Source organism: Micromys minutus, assembly GCF_963924665.1.
Source record: "Micromys minutus genome assembly, chromosome: X".
NCBI classification, from domain to species: domain Eukaryota; kingdom Metazoa; phylum Chordata; class Mammalia; order Rodentia; family Muridae; genus Micromys; species Micromys minutus.
Window position 1 is genome coordinate 32,019,030 of NC_137970.1, and position 14,324 is coordinate 32,033,353.

At 42.8% G+C, this 14,324-nt stretch overlaps 2 pseudogenes across 2 annotated transcripts; one reads left to right on the top strand and one right to left on the bottom strand.

Annotated features, from left to right (window-relative positions):
• Positions 1-6,581: 6,581 nt before the first annotated feature.
• On the top strand, positions 6,582-7,070 carry LOC308414550 (translationally-controlled tumor protein-like; annotated as a pseudogene). Its single transcript has one exon. The product of its transcript is annotated as a translationally-controlled tumor protein-like (transcript).
• Positions 7,071-7,636: 566 nt separating this feature from the next.
• LOC308414617 (peptidyl-prolyl cis-trans isomerase D-like) lies at positions 7,637-8,749 on the bottom strand (annotated as a pseudogene). The gene has a single exon. The product of its transcript is annotated as a peptidyl-prolyl cis-trans isomerase D-like (transcript).
• Positions 8,750-14,324: the final 5,575 nt, after the last annotated feature.

Below are 14,324 nucleotides of genomic sequence, written 5' to 3' on the forward strand. Positions count from 1 at the left end.
GTTAAGAGCTGGCCTATCTTATTTAGTTGTGCAGCAAAGAATTCTGAGCTATTACTCTAACACTCCCCTGCCCTTTGTGCAGTGTTTAAAACACAAGGCCAGCAGTGGATAAAGGTACACATTGACAACCCTTAAACGCCAGAAGAATGGATGGCTCACCCAATGTCTTTGGATCTTCAATCAATCAGAAGATTCATGTGTAACATTTTGAAACTTGCTAAATTAATGTGTTAATGATTTCCTCTTATTAGCCATTTTGTTATGAGAGCATCATCCTTAATTTTCTTAAGCTAGGCCCGAAAGTGATGGTGTTATTCAGGGTTCTCTAAGAGTTACAGAACTTATGGATAGTCTCTATCTATCTAGTCGGGGAATTTATTATAATGACTTACAGTCTGTAGTCCAACTCCTCAACAATGGTCAGCTGTGAATGGAAGTCCAAGAACCTAACAGTTGCTCAGTCCCACAGGGATAGTTGTTTCAGCTGCTCTTCTGCAGAAGTAGATTCCAACAGATGTAAGTAAATGCAAGCAGTGAATAACAGTGAATCTTCCTTCTTCCAATGTCCTTATGTAGATCTCCCGAAGAAGGTGTGTCCCAGATTAAAGGTGTGTACCACCATGCCTGGATCTGGGACTTGCTTTTGTCCCAGACTGACCTTAAACTCAGAGATCTCCTGGGATTTAAAGGTGTGTACAACCTTGCCTGAGCCTAAGCTTTTTATAGCCACTATGCCTCAAGATTTTTATGCCAAGATCCAGGTCAAAAATCTGTGTCTCCCAGCCTTAACATCTGGATTATAGGTAAGCCTTCCAATTCTAGATTGTAGTTCATTCCAGATATAGTCAAGTCGACAAACAGGAATAGCCATTTCAGGGATCATATCCCTTGTGATCCATATTATCACAATTTGAGGTAGTGGTCTCTTAGGCATTTATAAAAAGAATCTGGGGATGTTGCTAACAATGTCTACCTTTTAAAATGGGTTCTAGGGATCCAGCTGAGGTCCTTCTGCTTACAGGGCAAACACTTTACTGTTTGAATCATGTTCAGCCCTGAAGTGACTTTTTGAAAATAACATTACTTCCTTTGTAAAAACTTTTCTGAACAAATTATGTAGCATTCAAACTTTTATTTGGGTGGCCCCTTCTATCAATATCTGCCTATTCTTTTGAGTCGGGTTCTCTCTCTTCTCTTCTCTCCTCTCCTCTTTCTCTTTCTCTGAACCTTGGTAACAAAAACCTGTTATAGCTGTCCCCTGAGAAGCTCTACCAGTGCCTGACCAATACAGATGCAGATGCTTGAAACCAACAATTGGACTAAGCACAGGGACCTCCAAGGAAGAATTAGGGGAAGGACTGAAGGAACTGAAGGGTTTGCATTCCCATAGGAAGAACAACAATATCAGCCAACCAGATCCCCCAGAGCTCCCAGGGACTAAACCACCAACCAAAGAGTACAGATGTAAGGACTGATGGCTCTAACTGCATATGAAGCAGAGGATGGCCTTATTTGGCATCAGTAGGAGCAGAGGCCCTTGGTTCTATGGAGGCTCAGTGCTCCAGTGTAGGGGATGTTAGGACAGTGAGGAAGAAATGGGTGGGTTCATGGGGGAGCACCCTTATAGAGGCAGGGGGAAAGGGATGGGATGGGGAGTGTCATGTAAATAATAAAATAACCAATAAAAAAAGAATCTATATAGAAAGGGATTTTAGGAGAATGACTTGCAGTTTATGATCTGTCCAATTAACCCAACAGTGGCTGGCTATGAGTGGAAAGTCCAAGAATTTAGCAGTTTCTCAGTTCACCAGACTGGATGTCTCAGCTGGTCTTCAGTAAATTCCAATGCTAGTGAAGGAATAAATAGACTTGCTAGTGAAGAAGGTGTGGACCAGATTGGATCCTTTCTAAAATATCTGGAATAAAGGCATTTTTTTTTTATTTTTTCCAAACTCAAAAGACACAGCAGCCCAACTGTAACCCTGGCTTCAAAGACGGGTGGTTTCCTGGAATGAGTTCCCTAGCAAGACTAGCTGTAGTTAGTTAGCTATTATTTTGGCTTATTATTTTTGAGGTAGGGGGCCTCGACTGGGGGCCATGCCTATCCACTGGATATGGCCTCTACAGGTTCTCTCTCATCTGTTGGGTATTTTGGCTCTGTTGGGTCCTGGGAACCTTTTGAGTCCCTGGCATCTGGGACTTTCTAGTGGCTATCCTGAGGTCCACCTTCCCCGCTGCTACATACCTCCTTTCAAATTCCTGACCCTCTGAATCAGTCAGGACTAGTCTGAATGGCTAAGATTAAAACTCAGATGACAGCAGATGCTGGTGAGGTTGTGGAGAAAGAGGAACACTCCTCCACTGTTGGTGGGATTGCAAACTAATACAACCACTCTGGAAATCAATCTGATGGCTTCTCAGAAAATTAGACATAGTACTACCTGAGGAACCAGTTATAGCACTCCTGGGCATATACCCCAGAGACGCTCCAACATATAACAAAAACACATGCACCACAATGTTCATAGCAGCCCTGTTTATAATAGCCAGAAGCTGGAAAGAACCTAGATGTCCTTCAACAGAGGAATGGATACAAAAATTGTGGTACATTTAAACAATGGAGTACTACCCAGCTATTAAAAACAATGACCTCATGAAATAGATGGAACTAGAAGCTATCATCCTGAGTGAGGTAATCCAGTCACAAAAGAACATGCATGATATTTAATCACTGGTAGGTGGATATTAGCCAAAAAGCTCAGAATACCCACGATACAACTCACAGACCATATGAAACCCAAGAAGAAAGATCACACCAAAGTGTGGGTGCTACAGTCCTACTCAGAAGGGGAAGAAAATAATCCTGGGAAGTAGAAGGAGAGAGGGGTCTGGGAGGGAAAGAGGAGGAGGAAGGGAAAGAGGGAGCGTGTTCACATACAGGAGGCGATGGGGGGAAAATACAGAGGGTCAGAAATTTGAAAGGAGGTATGTAGCAGTGGGGAAGGTGGACCTCAGGATAGCCACTAGAAAGTCCCAGATGCCACTAGAAAGTCCCAGATGCCAGGGACTCAAAAGGTTCCCAGGACCCAACAGAGCCAAAATACCCAACAGATGAGAGAGAACCTGTAGAGGCCATATCCAGTGGATAGGCATGGCCCCCAGTCGAGGCCCCCTACCTCAAAAATAATAAGCCAAAATTTCTCCTGCCAAAAGGATATGCAGGGACAAAGGGGAGCAGAGTCTGAAGGAAAGACCATCCAGAGACTGCCCCACCTAGGGATCCATTCCATCTGCTGATAACAAACCCAAACACTATTGCTAATGCCAAGAAAAGTTGCTGACAGGAGCCTGATGTAGCTGTCCCCTGAAAGGCTGGGCTAGAGCCTGATAAATACAGAGGCGGATGCTCACAACCAACCATTGGACTGAGCACAAGGTCACAAATGGCTGAGTTAGGGGAAGAACTGAAGGAGCTGAAGGGGTTTGCAACCCCATAGGAAGAACAACAATATCAACCAACCAGAGCTCCCAGAGACTAAACCACCAACCAAAGAGTACACATGGAGAGACCCATGGCTCCAGCTGCATATGTAGCAGAGGATGGTCTTATCTGGCATCAATGGGAGGGGGCCCCTTGTCCTGTGGAGGCTCATGACCCACACCCAGTATGGAGGAATGCTAAGGTACTGAGGCAGGAGTGGGTTAGTGGGTGGGGGAGAGACCTCATAGAGGCAGGGGGAAGGGATGGGGTTTGTGGAGGGGAAACTGAGAAGGGGATAACATTTGAAATGTAAATAAGTAAAATAACCAATTTTTGAGAAGAGAATGAGCTATTAAGAGGAAACACCATCCAGCAGGTTTTCTCCCAGCAGTGGAGATGCAGAAGCAGGTCAGGCTGAGTACTGTAAGTTCCAGGCCTGCCAAGGCTACATAGCAAGACCCTGTTTTAAGAGAGGGATGAGAGAGCAAAGAGGGGAAGAGAGGGACAGAGAGACAGAGACAGATAGACAAAGAGAGACAGACAGAGAGACACAGAGACAGAAAGAGACAAAGAATATCTTCTCAGTTCAATTTATTCCTATGTACGCTAGACCAGATTGTGTGGCCATAATAGACAAGCACAAGCAGCAAAGATGGATTTCCCTCTCATGCTTTGTATGTCTGTTATAGTTTATCTTTGAGCCCTGACCGCCATAGTGATTTAGAAACTGAGTCTGTAGCTCAGCCACTATGTCAGACTTTGCCATCTCCACACTGTTGGGTTTCTGTAAACCCCACTCCTCAGTTACCTAGCAACAGCCAGGTATTCCCCACTCCTCAGTTACCTAGCAACAGCCAGCTATCCCTCACCCCTCAGTTACCTGGCAATAGACAAGTATGCTCCGCACCAGTGGCCTGACACTGTAAAACAGGCTGCTTGTCCCTTCCTCTTTCTCTTGTTCTCTCACTCATCGCTCTTGCAGCCTTGCTCTCCCCCATTACCCCTCCTCTTCCCCTTCCCTTCCTTCCTCTCCCTGTGCTCATGGCCAGCCTCCTCTATTCCTCTCTATTCCCTCTCTCTCTCTCTCTCTCTCTCTCTCTCCCTCCCTCCCTCCCTCCCTCCTTCCCTCCCTCCCTCCCTCTCTCTCTCTCTCTCTCTCTCTCTCTCTCTCTCTGCCTCTGCCACCCTCTTAACTCTCCCATGACCTGAATAAACTCTATTCTGTATTATACCGTCGTTGTGTGGCTGGTCCCTCAGGGGGAAGGGATTCCCAACATGGGCCTCCCAGAGGCATCTCCCTTTCCCCCAGGCCTCGCTGCACCTCTATGGACCATACCCCCCCCCACACTCTCTTCATCCTTTTCCTAATATTGGTGCCGAAACTCTGGATGTCATCTTTTAACAACATTGGTGCCCTGTGAATTTTAACAACACACACCAGAAGGAAAAATCAGCTCAGGAAAGCTGATAGTATCAATTAAATGCTTCCACTTAAAATTTACACTTGAACAACAGCCACAATTAGTTACAACACCAACATAAGGGAGCCAGAGTGTGAGCAGAACACACTATATTTGTTGAATGACGACAAATGGCATTCAGAATGCAGTAAGCAAATATTAGAAGAACTATAAGGAAGTAGTACCAAACCTTGATCACAGTGGCCATATTCCTGGCAATTGCTACTCCAGTGTGTGGCCAGTTTTAGCTGCATAGATGCAAAGACTGTAGAAAACACATGGATGTGTCCAATAGGGACCAGAAGTTACAAACACACAAGAAGTTACATTTTTGTGGAATCAGCAGTGATGTCTTTGCTGAGGCAGAAAGAGAATGGTGGCACATAAACACACAGAGGACTGCATTTCTGATCGCCTCGGGATGGGATGCACTCAGCTGTCTAGGAAAATGTAGCTTGCTTTCTCCTTTTCTTCTGCTCTAATGTTTTATAGGCTTCTGCCCTCTATATAGAAGAAGGGAGGAAGTCCTTAATAACATAGAGTCCAATTTATTAACCTCCGTTAAATCCATGATTTAAAACCTCTTTGTGGGTATATAGTGTAACTGGATGGCTTAGTTAGGTGCTCAACCCAGGAGGAGTTCCTTTCCTCCTCCTGTACCTGTACAAGATGGCATCAGGTGGGCCATAAAGGGAGTTAGCTTCTATGACATGGTAGCAAACTACATATGTGAATCTTCCTTCTTCCACACAAAACAGCAGGATCCAGACCTCCCCTCCCCCAGTCCTATGCTTTCTCAGCAGTGCATTAACTTGGAGCAGACCTCTGCTACTTTGTGTGTTTTTCTTTATCTCTCCCCTTCACTCTCTACTAGATAGGAGAGAAACAGAAGGAGGAAGGGAGGGAGAAAAAGCGAGAGATCCCTGAACCTGAAATTTCTTTCCTTTTGTTTCTTCTTTGAGAATGACTACTAATAAAATCATAACCATCACCACCCCAACTCATTTTGGGGACCTAGTGTTTATACACCTTCTGAAAATGTTTCAAAATTGCAAATGTCACACAATGGAAGAAACTATCTGCAGCTGGCAAAACCATACCTCAGCTAGAGCATAAGGCAAGTCATAGTAAGCTCCTGCAGACAGTCCGTATCCCCACAACTGGGATTAAAACATAGATATTCTTACAATATTTTTGTATTTTTTAAGAAAAAAAATTCCAAAAATTGTCACTACACATACTTCTTGCTCTAGGATTTCAGCATGGAGCAGCGAGATTAGGACATTTGGAATTTGGGACCTTTTTCCCAGACTGCAGTCTCTTTCTCCACAACTTTACCCCCACACACCCCCATTTCACCCCATTTCACTAGACTGGAGAGAAAGGGGGTAAGGAGTGATGTTTTATTCTCTTTACAACAGGGGGCACCTCCTTTCTAGCTTACTCACAAGACCTACATATTACAAAGAAAACTGTAATCTAGAAATGTTTTAATTGAAAAGGGTTGGGGTTTATGTACAGCATCATGCTGAAAACACATCAAGAAAATCATCTTTGGCTTTTCTGCCCGCTCCTCCCCCCCACCCCGTGCCGCTCTGGCTCTACTGCACTTTCTCTGTGCCGTCAGGCAAGCACGGGACCTCATCAGCCTTGAAGAATTGTTCTCTGACATCTACAAGATCCGGGAGACGGACTGTGCCTGGAGGTGGAGGGTAAGATGGTCAGTAGAGCAGAGGGTACCATCGATGACTCGCTCATTGGTGGAAATGCTTCCGCTGAAGGTCCAGAGGGCGGAGGTACTGAAAGCACAGTGGTCACCGGTATTGACATTGTCGTGAAACAACACCTACAAGAAACCAGCTTCGCCAAAGAGTCCTACAGAAAGTACATCAAAGACTACAGGAAATCACTCAAAGGCAAACTTGAACATAAACCAGAAAAGAGAGCCTTTAATGGCTGGGGCTGCAGAGCAAAGGAAGCACATCCTTGCTAACTCCAGTAAGTACCAGTTTTTTATTGGTGAAAAGGTGAATCCAGATGGCACGGTTGCTCTCCTGGACCACCGCGAGGATGGTGCGACTCCATTCATGGTTTTCTTTAAGGATGGCTCCGAGATGGAAAAATGTTAACAAATCGGATCTATCACCTGTCACCGTAATTGGCTGCTGCTTACCATCCATAGAACACCAGGACTTAGGACAAATGGGACTGATGTCATCTTGAGCTCTATTTTGACCGTGATTTATTTGGAGTGGAGGCATTGTTTTCTTACAGAAAAACATGTCATGTGAGTTGTCTAAAAATAAAGTACATTTAAATAAAAAAAATCATCTTTGAATTTCAAAACCAGTGAATAAACTCTGTATTGTAGGCAGCAACTAGCAATTCTTTATTTTCTGGGACAGTAAACTTGACAGAAACTATCAGAATACTTCTAGAAAATGGGACTCATAGGTGGGAAATCTCACCTTAGGCATTGGTTAAATTCTATTTATGTGTTTATTTGCCACCACCACTCTTTTTTTTTTTTCTTTTTTGCATTTCGTAACACTTTATTTAAGAAGGAACCTATGTCTGCACTGCTATGGAAACAATGACGAAGACTAAGGGAAACACATCGGGGACAGTACAGACAGTGATAGACATTGTCCAATATTTAATCAATGTATAACAGTTAAGGAAAGTCTTGTCCTTATTAAGCGAACATTTTTGCATACACCGCCTTCTCTTTATCTTTCTGTGCCTTTATCATTTGTTTGACTTTAAGCAATTCTGCCTGGATGGCTTTATCTCCTGGGGCTATCTCCTGCGCCTTCTTAAGATCAGCCAATGCTTGATCATATTCTTTTAATCCTTGCCATCCTTGTGCTTTTCGGTATAGTGCTTTCGTATTTGAAGGGTCCATTTCAAGAGCCTCCAAGCAACTGTCAATTGCCCCCTGCCAATTTGACATCTTCAATTTACAAGCACCAATATTTAGCACACAACTTAAGGCTATAGGTTGCAGTCTGGATATATCTGTTTTCTCAATAACGGCCTTTGAACTATCCATGTACCTTAAAACCTTTGCATATTTTTTAATAGCCATCTCCCAGTTCTGAGACTTGAAAAAAGTATTTCCAATGTTTTTTAAGTCTTCAGATATTAATAAAATTTTATCTACATCTTTTAGATCTATATCTGCATCCTCAGGGAAATCTGGATGACTGTCACCAGAGCCATCTTTGGGGAATATGCCCCAGTCATCCCCTTCTTTCAGTTCTCCACATTCTGCAATCACACACAGTTTAGCAGGTTTTTCACCTTTCACTTCTACATTCTCAAGCATCCTTGCCACACCTAGTCCTTTTATTACTTGACCAAATACCACATGTTTCCCATCCAAATGAGGAGTTGGAACTGTTGTGATAAAGAACTGAGAGCCATTTGTATTGGGGCCTGCATTTGCCATGCTCAGCAAACCCTCCCGGTCATGGTTATAATGAAAATTCTCATCTTCAAATTTTTCACCATAAATACTTTCTCCTCCTGTCCCATTCTGATTTGAGAAGTCTCCACCCTGAATCATAAATTACTTAATAATTCGGTGAAAAGGACATCCTTTAAAATGGAGAGGCTTCCCAGTTGTGGATCCAGTGCCTTTTTCTCCTGTACACAATGCACGAAAATTTTCTGCAGTTTTGGGAACGATATCTGCAAACAACTCTAAAACAATTCGTCCAACTCGCTCCCCGCCGATGTCCACGTCAAAGAAGACTCGCGGGTTCTTGGAATTGGAGGGCTTGGCTGCTGGGGATGAGTGGGACATCTTCACTGCCGGCGCTGGAAAGCGTGACACTGGGCGAGAGGACCACCACTCTATTTTTATTTCTTATTTGTATGAGTTTTTGGTGTACCATGTGTGTGCCTGGTATCCATGGAAGCCAAAAGAGGCATCAGATGCCTTGGAACTGGAGTTACAAATGGTTGTGAGCAACTATGTGGGTGCTGGTGATTGAACTTGGGTTCTCTGAAAGAGCAACTCTTAGCTGCTGAGCCATCTCTTTAATTGATTAAATTCTTATAGATGAGTTCCCTAGAGAAGTGAGGTTAGATTAACTCAAATCACTTAGGAGATTTTGGTAGGTCTTGTGAAATCAGTTTCATTCATGAAGAGAAAGAATAGTTTTTTAAAACATGATTCTGAACTTAGTATGGTAGTAATTTCATCACTTGGGGAATGGAAAAAAGAGAAAAATCAAATGAATTCTATCCTTGACTACATAGCTAACTCAATTCTAGCCAGTGCTAAATGAGATCCCATCTCAAAAAATCAAAACAACCAACCTATACCTACATCTATGCCTATTGATATATGATTCAATATAGAATTCCCACATGTCATCAGCATTGTGCCTTGATAAGGAAAATAGCAGTACAGTAAAAATCTAGTTCAAGGGAGAATTCAAAAGGAACAGAATGCTGAAATAACTTTGTTAAATGAAAAACAAAAACTGGACAAGAACGTTGTTCCCTTTGGGGCTTTCACTTCTGCTGCACAGTTATCATTTCTATCTTCACTGGACCAACTCCAAGTTAATGTGTCTGAGCCTTAGTCAAGCAATGGCTCATTTCCCCCAGAGACCTGAATAATCTTTGCACAGGCTTTGGAGAAAAGGGCCATCAAATGAACCTTCAGTTTTATGATAACTTTTCTTTAGACTTATTAAATAAAATAAACTAACTTGAGCTAACAGTTCCATGGCCAGAGCAGGTTTATATGGTTAAAGGAAACCACAAAGCACATGGTTTGTTGTTTTTTTTATTGTGATTAAGGTTCCCATAGCCTATAAAGTGAGTGCCAGCCTATTAGATTACTGAAACAGCAAACACAACTGCACTGACAGCACATATTCAGTTGGCTTGGATCCCTACAGTAGTTTTCAAAACAGATGTGAGGTTTTAAAACAAACAAACAAACCCCCAAACCTCTTAACAGCTCCCTCGTAATGCCATCCTCTGTACTCAGAGTCTTTTTGCAAAGTCTCCTCTTGGGCAGAAAGACATAAAAGAAAACAAATATTAGAGCAGAACACAGCATGCTCTGAATAGCAAGGTGCTTGTGGAATTGTATTTTCTGAGTAGAAAACAGGATCATCTGATTAAAAATCTCAAATTCTCTGAAACTTTCTATCAAAGGCTCTAGTGTGTAACTTGAGCATGTCAAGGTTATTCAGCTAAGGAAAACACTCCACACACATCCATAGCAAGGGTGAAGTTGGGGGGGTGGAGGATCTAAAACGCTCTGTTCTTTCTTACTTTGTTTTCTACAAGAAGGCACAGACAAACATTTGATGAAGCATGACAACTCAAGAGCATGGCCAAAGCTCAGAAAGAAATATATATTTTTTTCATAGCTACACAGGAACATATATTCGGATGCCTGATCCAAAAAGATCATGCTCCTAGCAGTGTGAAAGGCAGATTTGCCTGATTAGAGTTTTTGGGAGGCAGGGGGAGGGTTGAGATGGGAAGGGGGTGTTGAGACAGGGTTTCATTGTTTATCTCTGACTGTTCCGGAACTTCCTCTGTACACTAGTCTGGCCTCAAACTCACAGAGATCTGCCTGCCTCTACCTCCTGAGTGCTGGGATTGAAGACATGTTCGACCACTGCCCAGCTAGGTACCTTCTTTCTTAAACTTTTCATTGAAGTCTATTGGAAGCGCTTGCCATTGGCTCCTCAAAACATGCACTGTGATATAATATAGCCTCTGGCAAATTGTCTGTGCTCCAGTACAGGACCTCTCACCCATGCTCATTCAAGCAACCCCTGTCAGACTCACTGGGTTGCCAATAAATGATAAATAAGTAAATCCATAAGAATAGAAAGAGGGCTGCTTGGAAAGAGAGAGGAGATCAGTGTAAAGGGATGAAGACCCAGGGAAGTCGGGGTAGGTATGATCAGAGTACATTATATGGATGTAGGAAAATATTTTTAAAAGACAAAATTTTAAAATTTTTCAAGAAAAACTAAAACAGCAATATATATATTGCTCCTTGTATAAATCTCCTGCCTGGGTACAGGAAGTGGCCTCTTCAGCCTCCATATCACTAATGATCTGTGTTATGGCTAAGGTCACCCCATTGATTCCTAGATGCCTCCCTTATCCCAGGTCTCTGTCTCTTCCTGGAGATGTCACCATCTCCCCACCTCTGTCAGTTGCAGATTTCCATTCATTCTCATGTTTATCTGGCCATCTCTCCTGTCCCTCCCCACACCCGATCCTGACCCTGCCCCATTCTCCTCCCCATCCTCCTCCTACCCAGATCCCTCCCTCCATCTGCCTCTTATGACTATTTTATTCCCCCTTCTAAGTGAGATTCAAGTATCTTTGCTTGGGCCTTCTTGTTTAGTTTCTTTGGGTCTGTGTACTGTAGTGTGGATATCCTGTATATAATGGCTAACATCCCCTTATTAGTGAGTACATACCATGCATGTCCTTTTGGGACTGGGTTACTGTACTCAGTATGATTTTCTCAAGTTCCATACATTTGCCTGCAACATTCATGATGTCTTTGTTTTACATACCTGAATAGTATGCCATTGTGTAAATGTATCACATTTTCTTTGTCCATTCTTCAGTTGAGGGACATCTGGACAGTTTCCAGTTTCTGGCTATTATGAATAAAGCTGCTATGAACATAGTTGAGCAATGAAGCAATAGAGACATCAACCCACCTCGACCCCAAATATATCCTGTCTACAAGAAATGCAGGGACAAAGATGGCAGAGACAGAGGGAAAGGTTAACCGATAACTGGCCCAACTTGAGACCCATCCCTTGGGGAAGCACCAGTCCATGATACTAATTATTAATGATATTTTGTTAATGCTTGAAAACAGGAATCTAGCATAGCTGTTCTCTGAGACGATCCACCCAACAGCTGACTCAGACAGATGCAGACACTTACAGCCAAACATAGATGGAGCTTGGGGACTCTAATGGAAGAATAGGAGGAAGAATTGTGACCCTGAATAGGACAAGAACTCTATGGGAAGACCAACAGAGTCAACTAACTGGACCCTCAGGGCTCTCAGAGTCTGAACTACCAACCAGAGAACATACAAGGGCAAGCTCCAAGCCTCTGCACCGCAGAAGTCCAGCTTGGTCTTTATGTGGGTCCTGAACAACTGGAGCCGGAGCTATCCAAAAGCTGTTGCCTGTGTGTGGGATATGTTCTTCTGACCTGTCTGGCCTCAGTGGGAGAAGACGCACCTAGCCTCAGAGAGACTTGATGTGCCAGGGCAGGGGATTCCCATGGAGGCCCCCAACCACTCAGAAAAGAAGGGAAGTAAGGAGGAGTGAAGAATTGTGGGAGGAGGTGACTGGGAGGAGGGCAGTGAGTGGGATATAAAGTGAATAGTAGAATGAAATTTAAAACTGTGTAAACTTTATTCCTTTTTTAAGAAGCCCTCTCGAGTAAATAAAAATATCACACAACAAAATTAACCAGATTTAAGGTCTATAGAAGTCATTGGATTTCTATATAGTTAGAATGGGCATTTAGAATGGAAGTTGTAGACTTTCATATTAGGTTCTTGATTTTTCAGATTGAATATATTTCATTGTATTCAGACTGAGTGCAGGTAATGGAAATAAGTTATAAAAGAGGATATAAAGCTAATCGTTTTTATACCTATGGCCTGTCATGGATGTTTTGGTTTCAGTGGTGAATAAGCACTTAAATTGGATTCAGTGCATTTGCTCTCGAGTGGTGATGGCAACAGAGTTAGATTTTGGTTGCAGATGGGAGCTTGGCTGCTAAACATCCCCCCTCATGCCTTATACTGCTCCCAGTGCTCTTCGTACAAAGCACAAACATGACCAAGTCACTCTGTGATTTCTTTGAACCCAGACTCAGGACAACCCTGGCATCTTTTAGATGTGTATCAGGTCCTTCAATGCTTCTGGGAAGGGAACTAAATGTGCCTCTAGATGGGGATCTGGCACATTAAATGGTATCTCAGTATCAAACAGCAGTTATGTAAGTAAGATATGGCATTGCTGGTGCTACTGATCCTACACTTTTCTGAAAATTCATTAGAAAATATATTTTGTTTTGCTCTTTTTATTTTTGAGACAGGGTTTCTCTCTGTAGCCATGGCTGTCCTAGAACTTACTCTGTAGAACAGGCTGGTCTCGAACTGACAGAGATCAATCTGCTTCTGCCCCCCAAGTGCTGGGATTAAAGACTGCATAACCATTGCCTGGATAGAAAATATTTTTTTAAGATTAAAAAATATGTTTATGGGTGTATGTCTATGTGGGAGTAAATGCATGTATGTGTGGTTGCCCTCGGAGACTAGAAGTGGGTACCATCTCCCCTGGAGCTTGGGTTGTTGGGAGTTGGAGTCCCTGATGTGAATGCTAGGAATCAAATTTTAGACCTCCATTAGAACAGTAAGAACCCCAGCTCTAGGGGATTTGTTGTCAGGAGCCATCGAGGAGAGGCAAAGGTGACCTCTGAGGGCAACTCCACACACATATTCATACCACATATAGACAAATACACACTATCAAAAGCAAAATAAGGGCTTCTGCAAGCTTGGTAGCTTTGAAGGTGATTCAGGGCAGAGAGTGGCAGACCATGCACTGTAAGTAGCCATGTCATGCCAAAGACTATTGGGCATGTTTGCCATTGGCATCCAGACTTTGATATTAGAATATGATCATATGGAATCATGATTTCAGGAGCTTGCTGATCAAGAATATGAAACCTGGATAGACTTCATGTCACTCTTCCAGGCCATAACAGACACCGGGAACTTCCAGATACTTGGGAAGAACCTGGAGGAGGAGGGCATTGTCAAAAAGGACATGAACAGCTGGAAGGTGGGTGTGTTCTGTTCCTTGCACTAAGTGCTGCCACAGCTGGTCAAACTGAACTGCCTGTACTTCAAGGAGGACTTTGTCTTCACCTGGTATACATATTGCCCAACTACATACAAAAATAACTAAAATTTAATTATTATTATAAAACAAAATAAATCTTTAAAATTTATTTATTTTGTATTTTGTGTATATTGGTGTTTTGCTTGCATGTATGTTTGTGTGAGGGTGTTGGGTCTTCTGGAATTGGAATTACAGGCAGAGAAATAAGCTGCCCTGTTGGTGCTGGGAATTGAACCTAGTTCTTTAAGAACAGCCAGTGATCTTAACTGCTGAGCCATTTCTTTAGCCTCAAATAAATCTTGTCTTTAAAAAAAATTTCTTTGGAAAACTGAAGGTGTGGATGTTTCAGCTTGCCAACAAGGATGCACTTCAAAAGTGATATCAAGTGATTAAAAGGTCACTGTGACCTTGTCACTGATGTTTATCTAGGTTCTGAGTCACAGTCTAAAT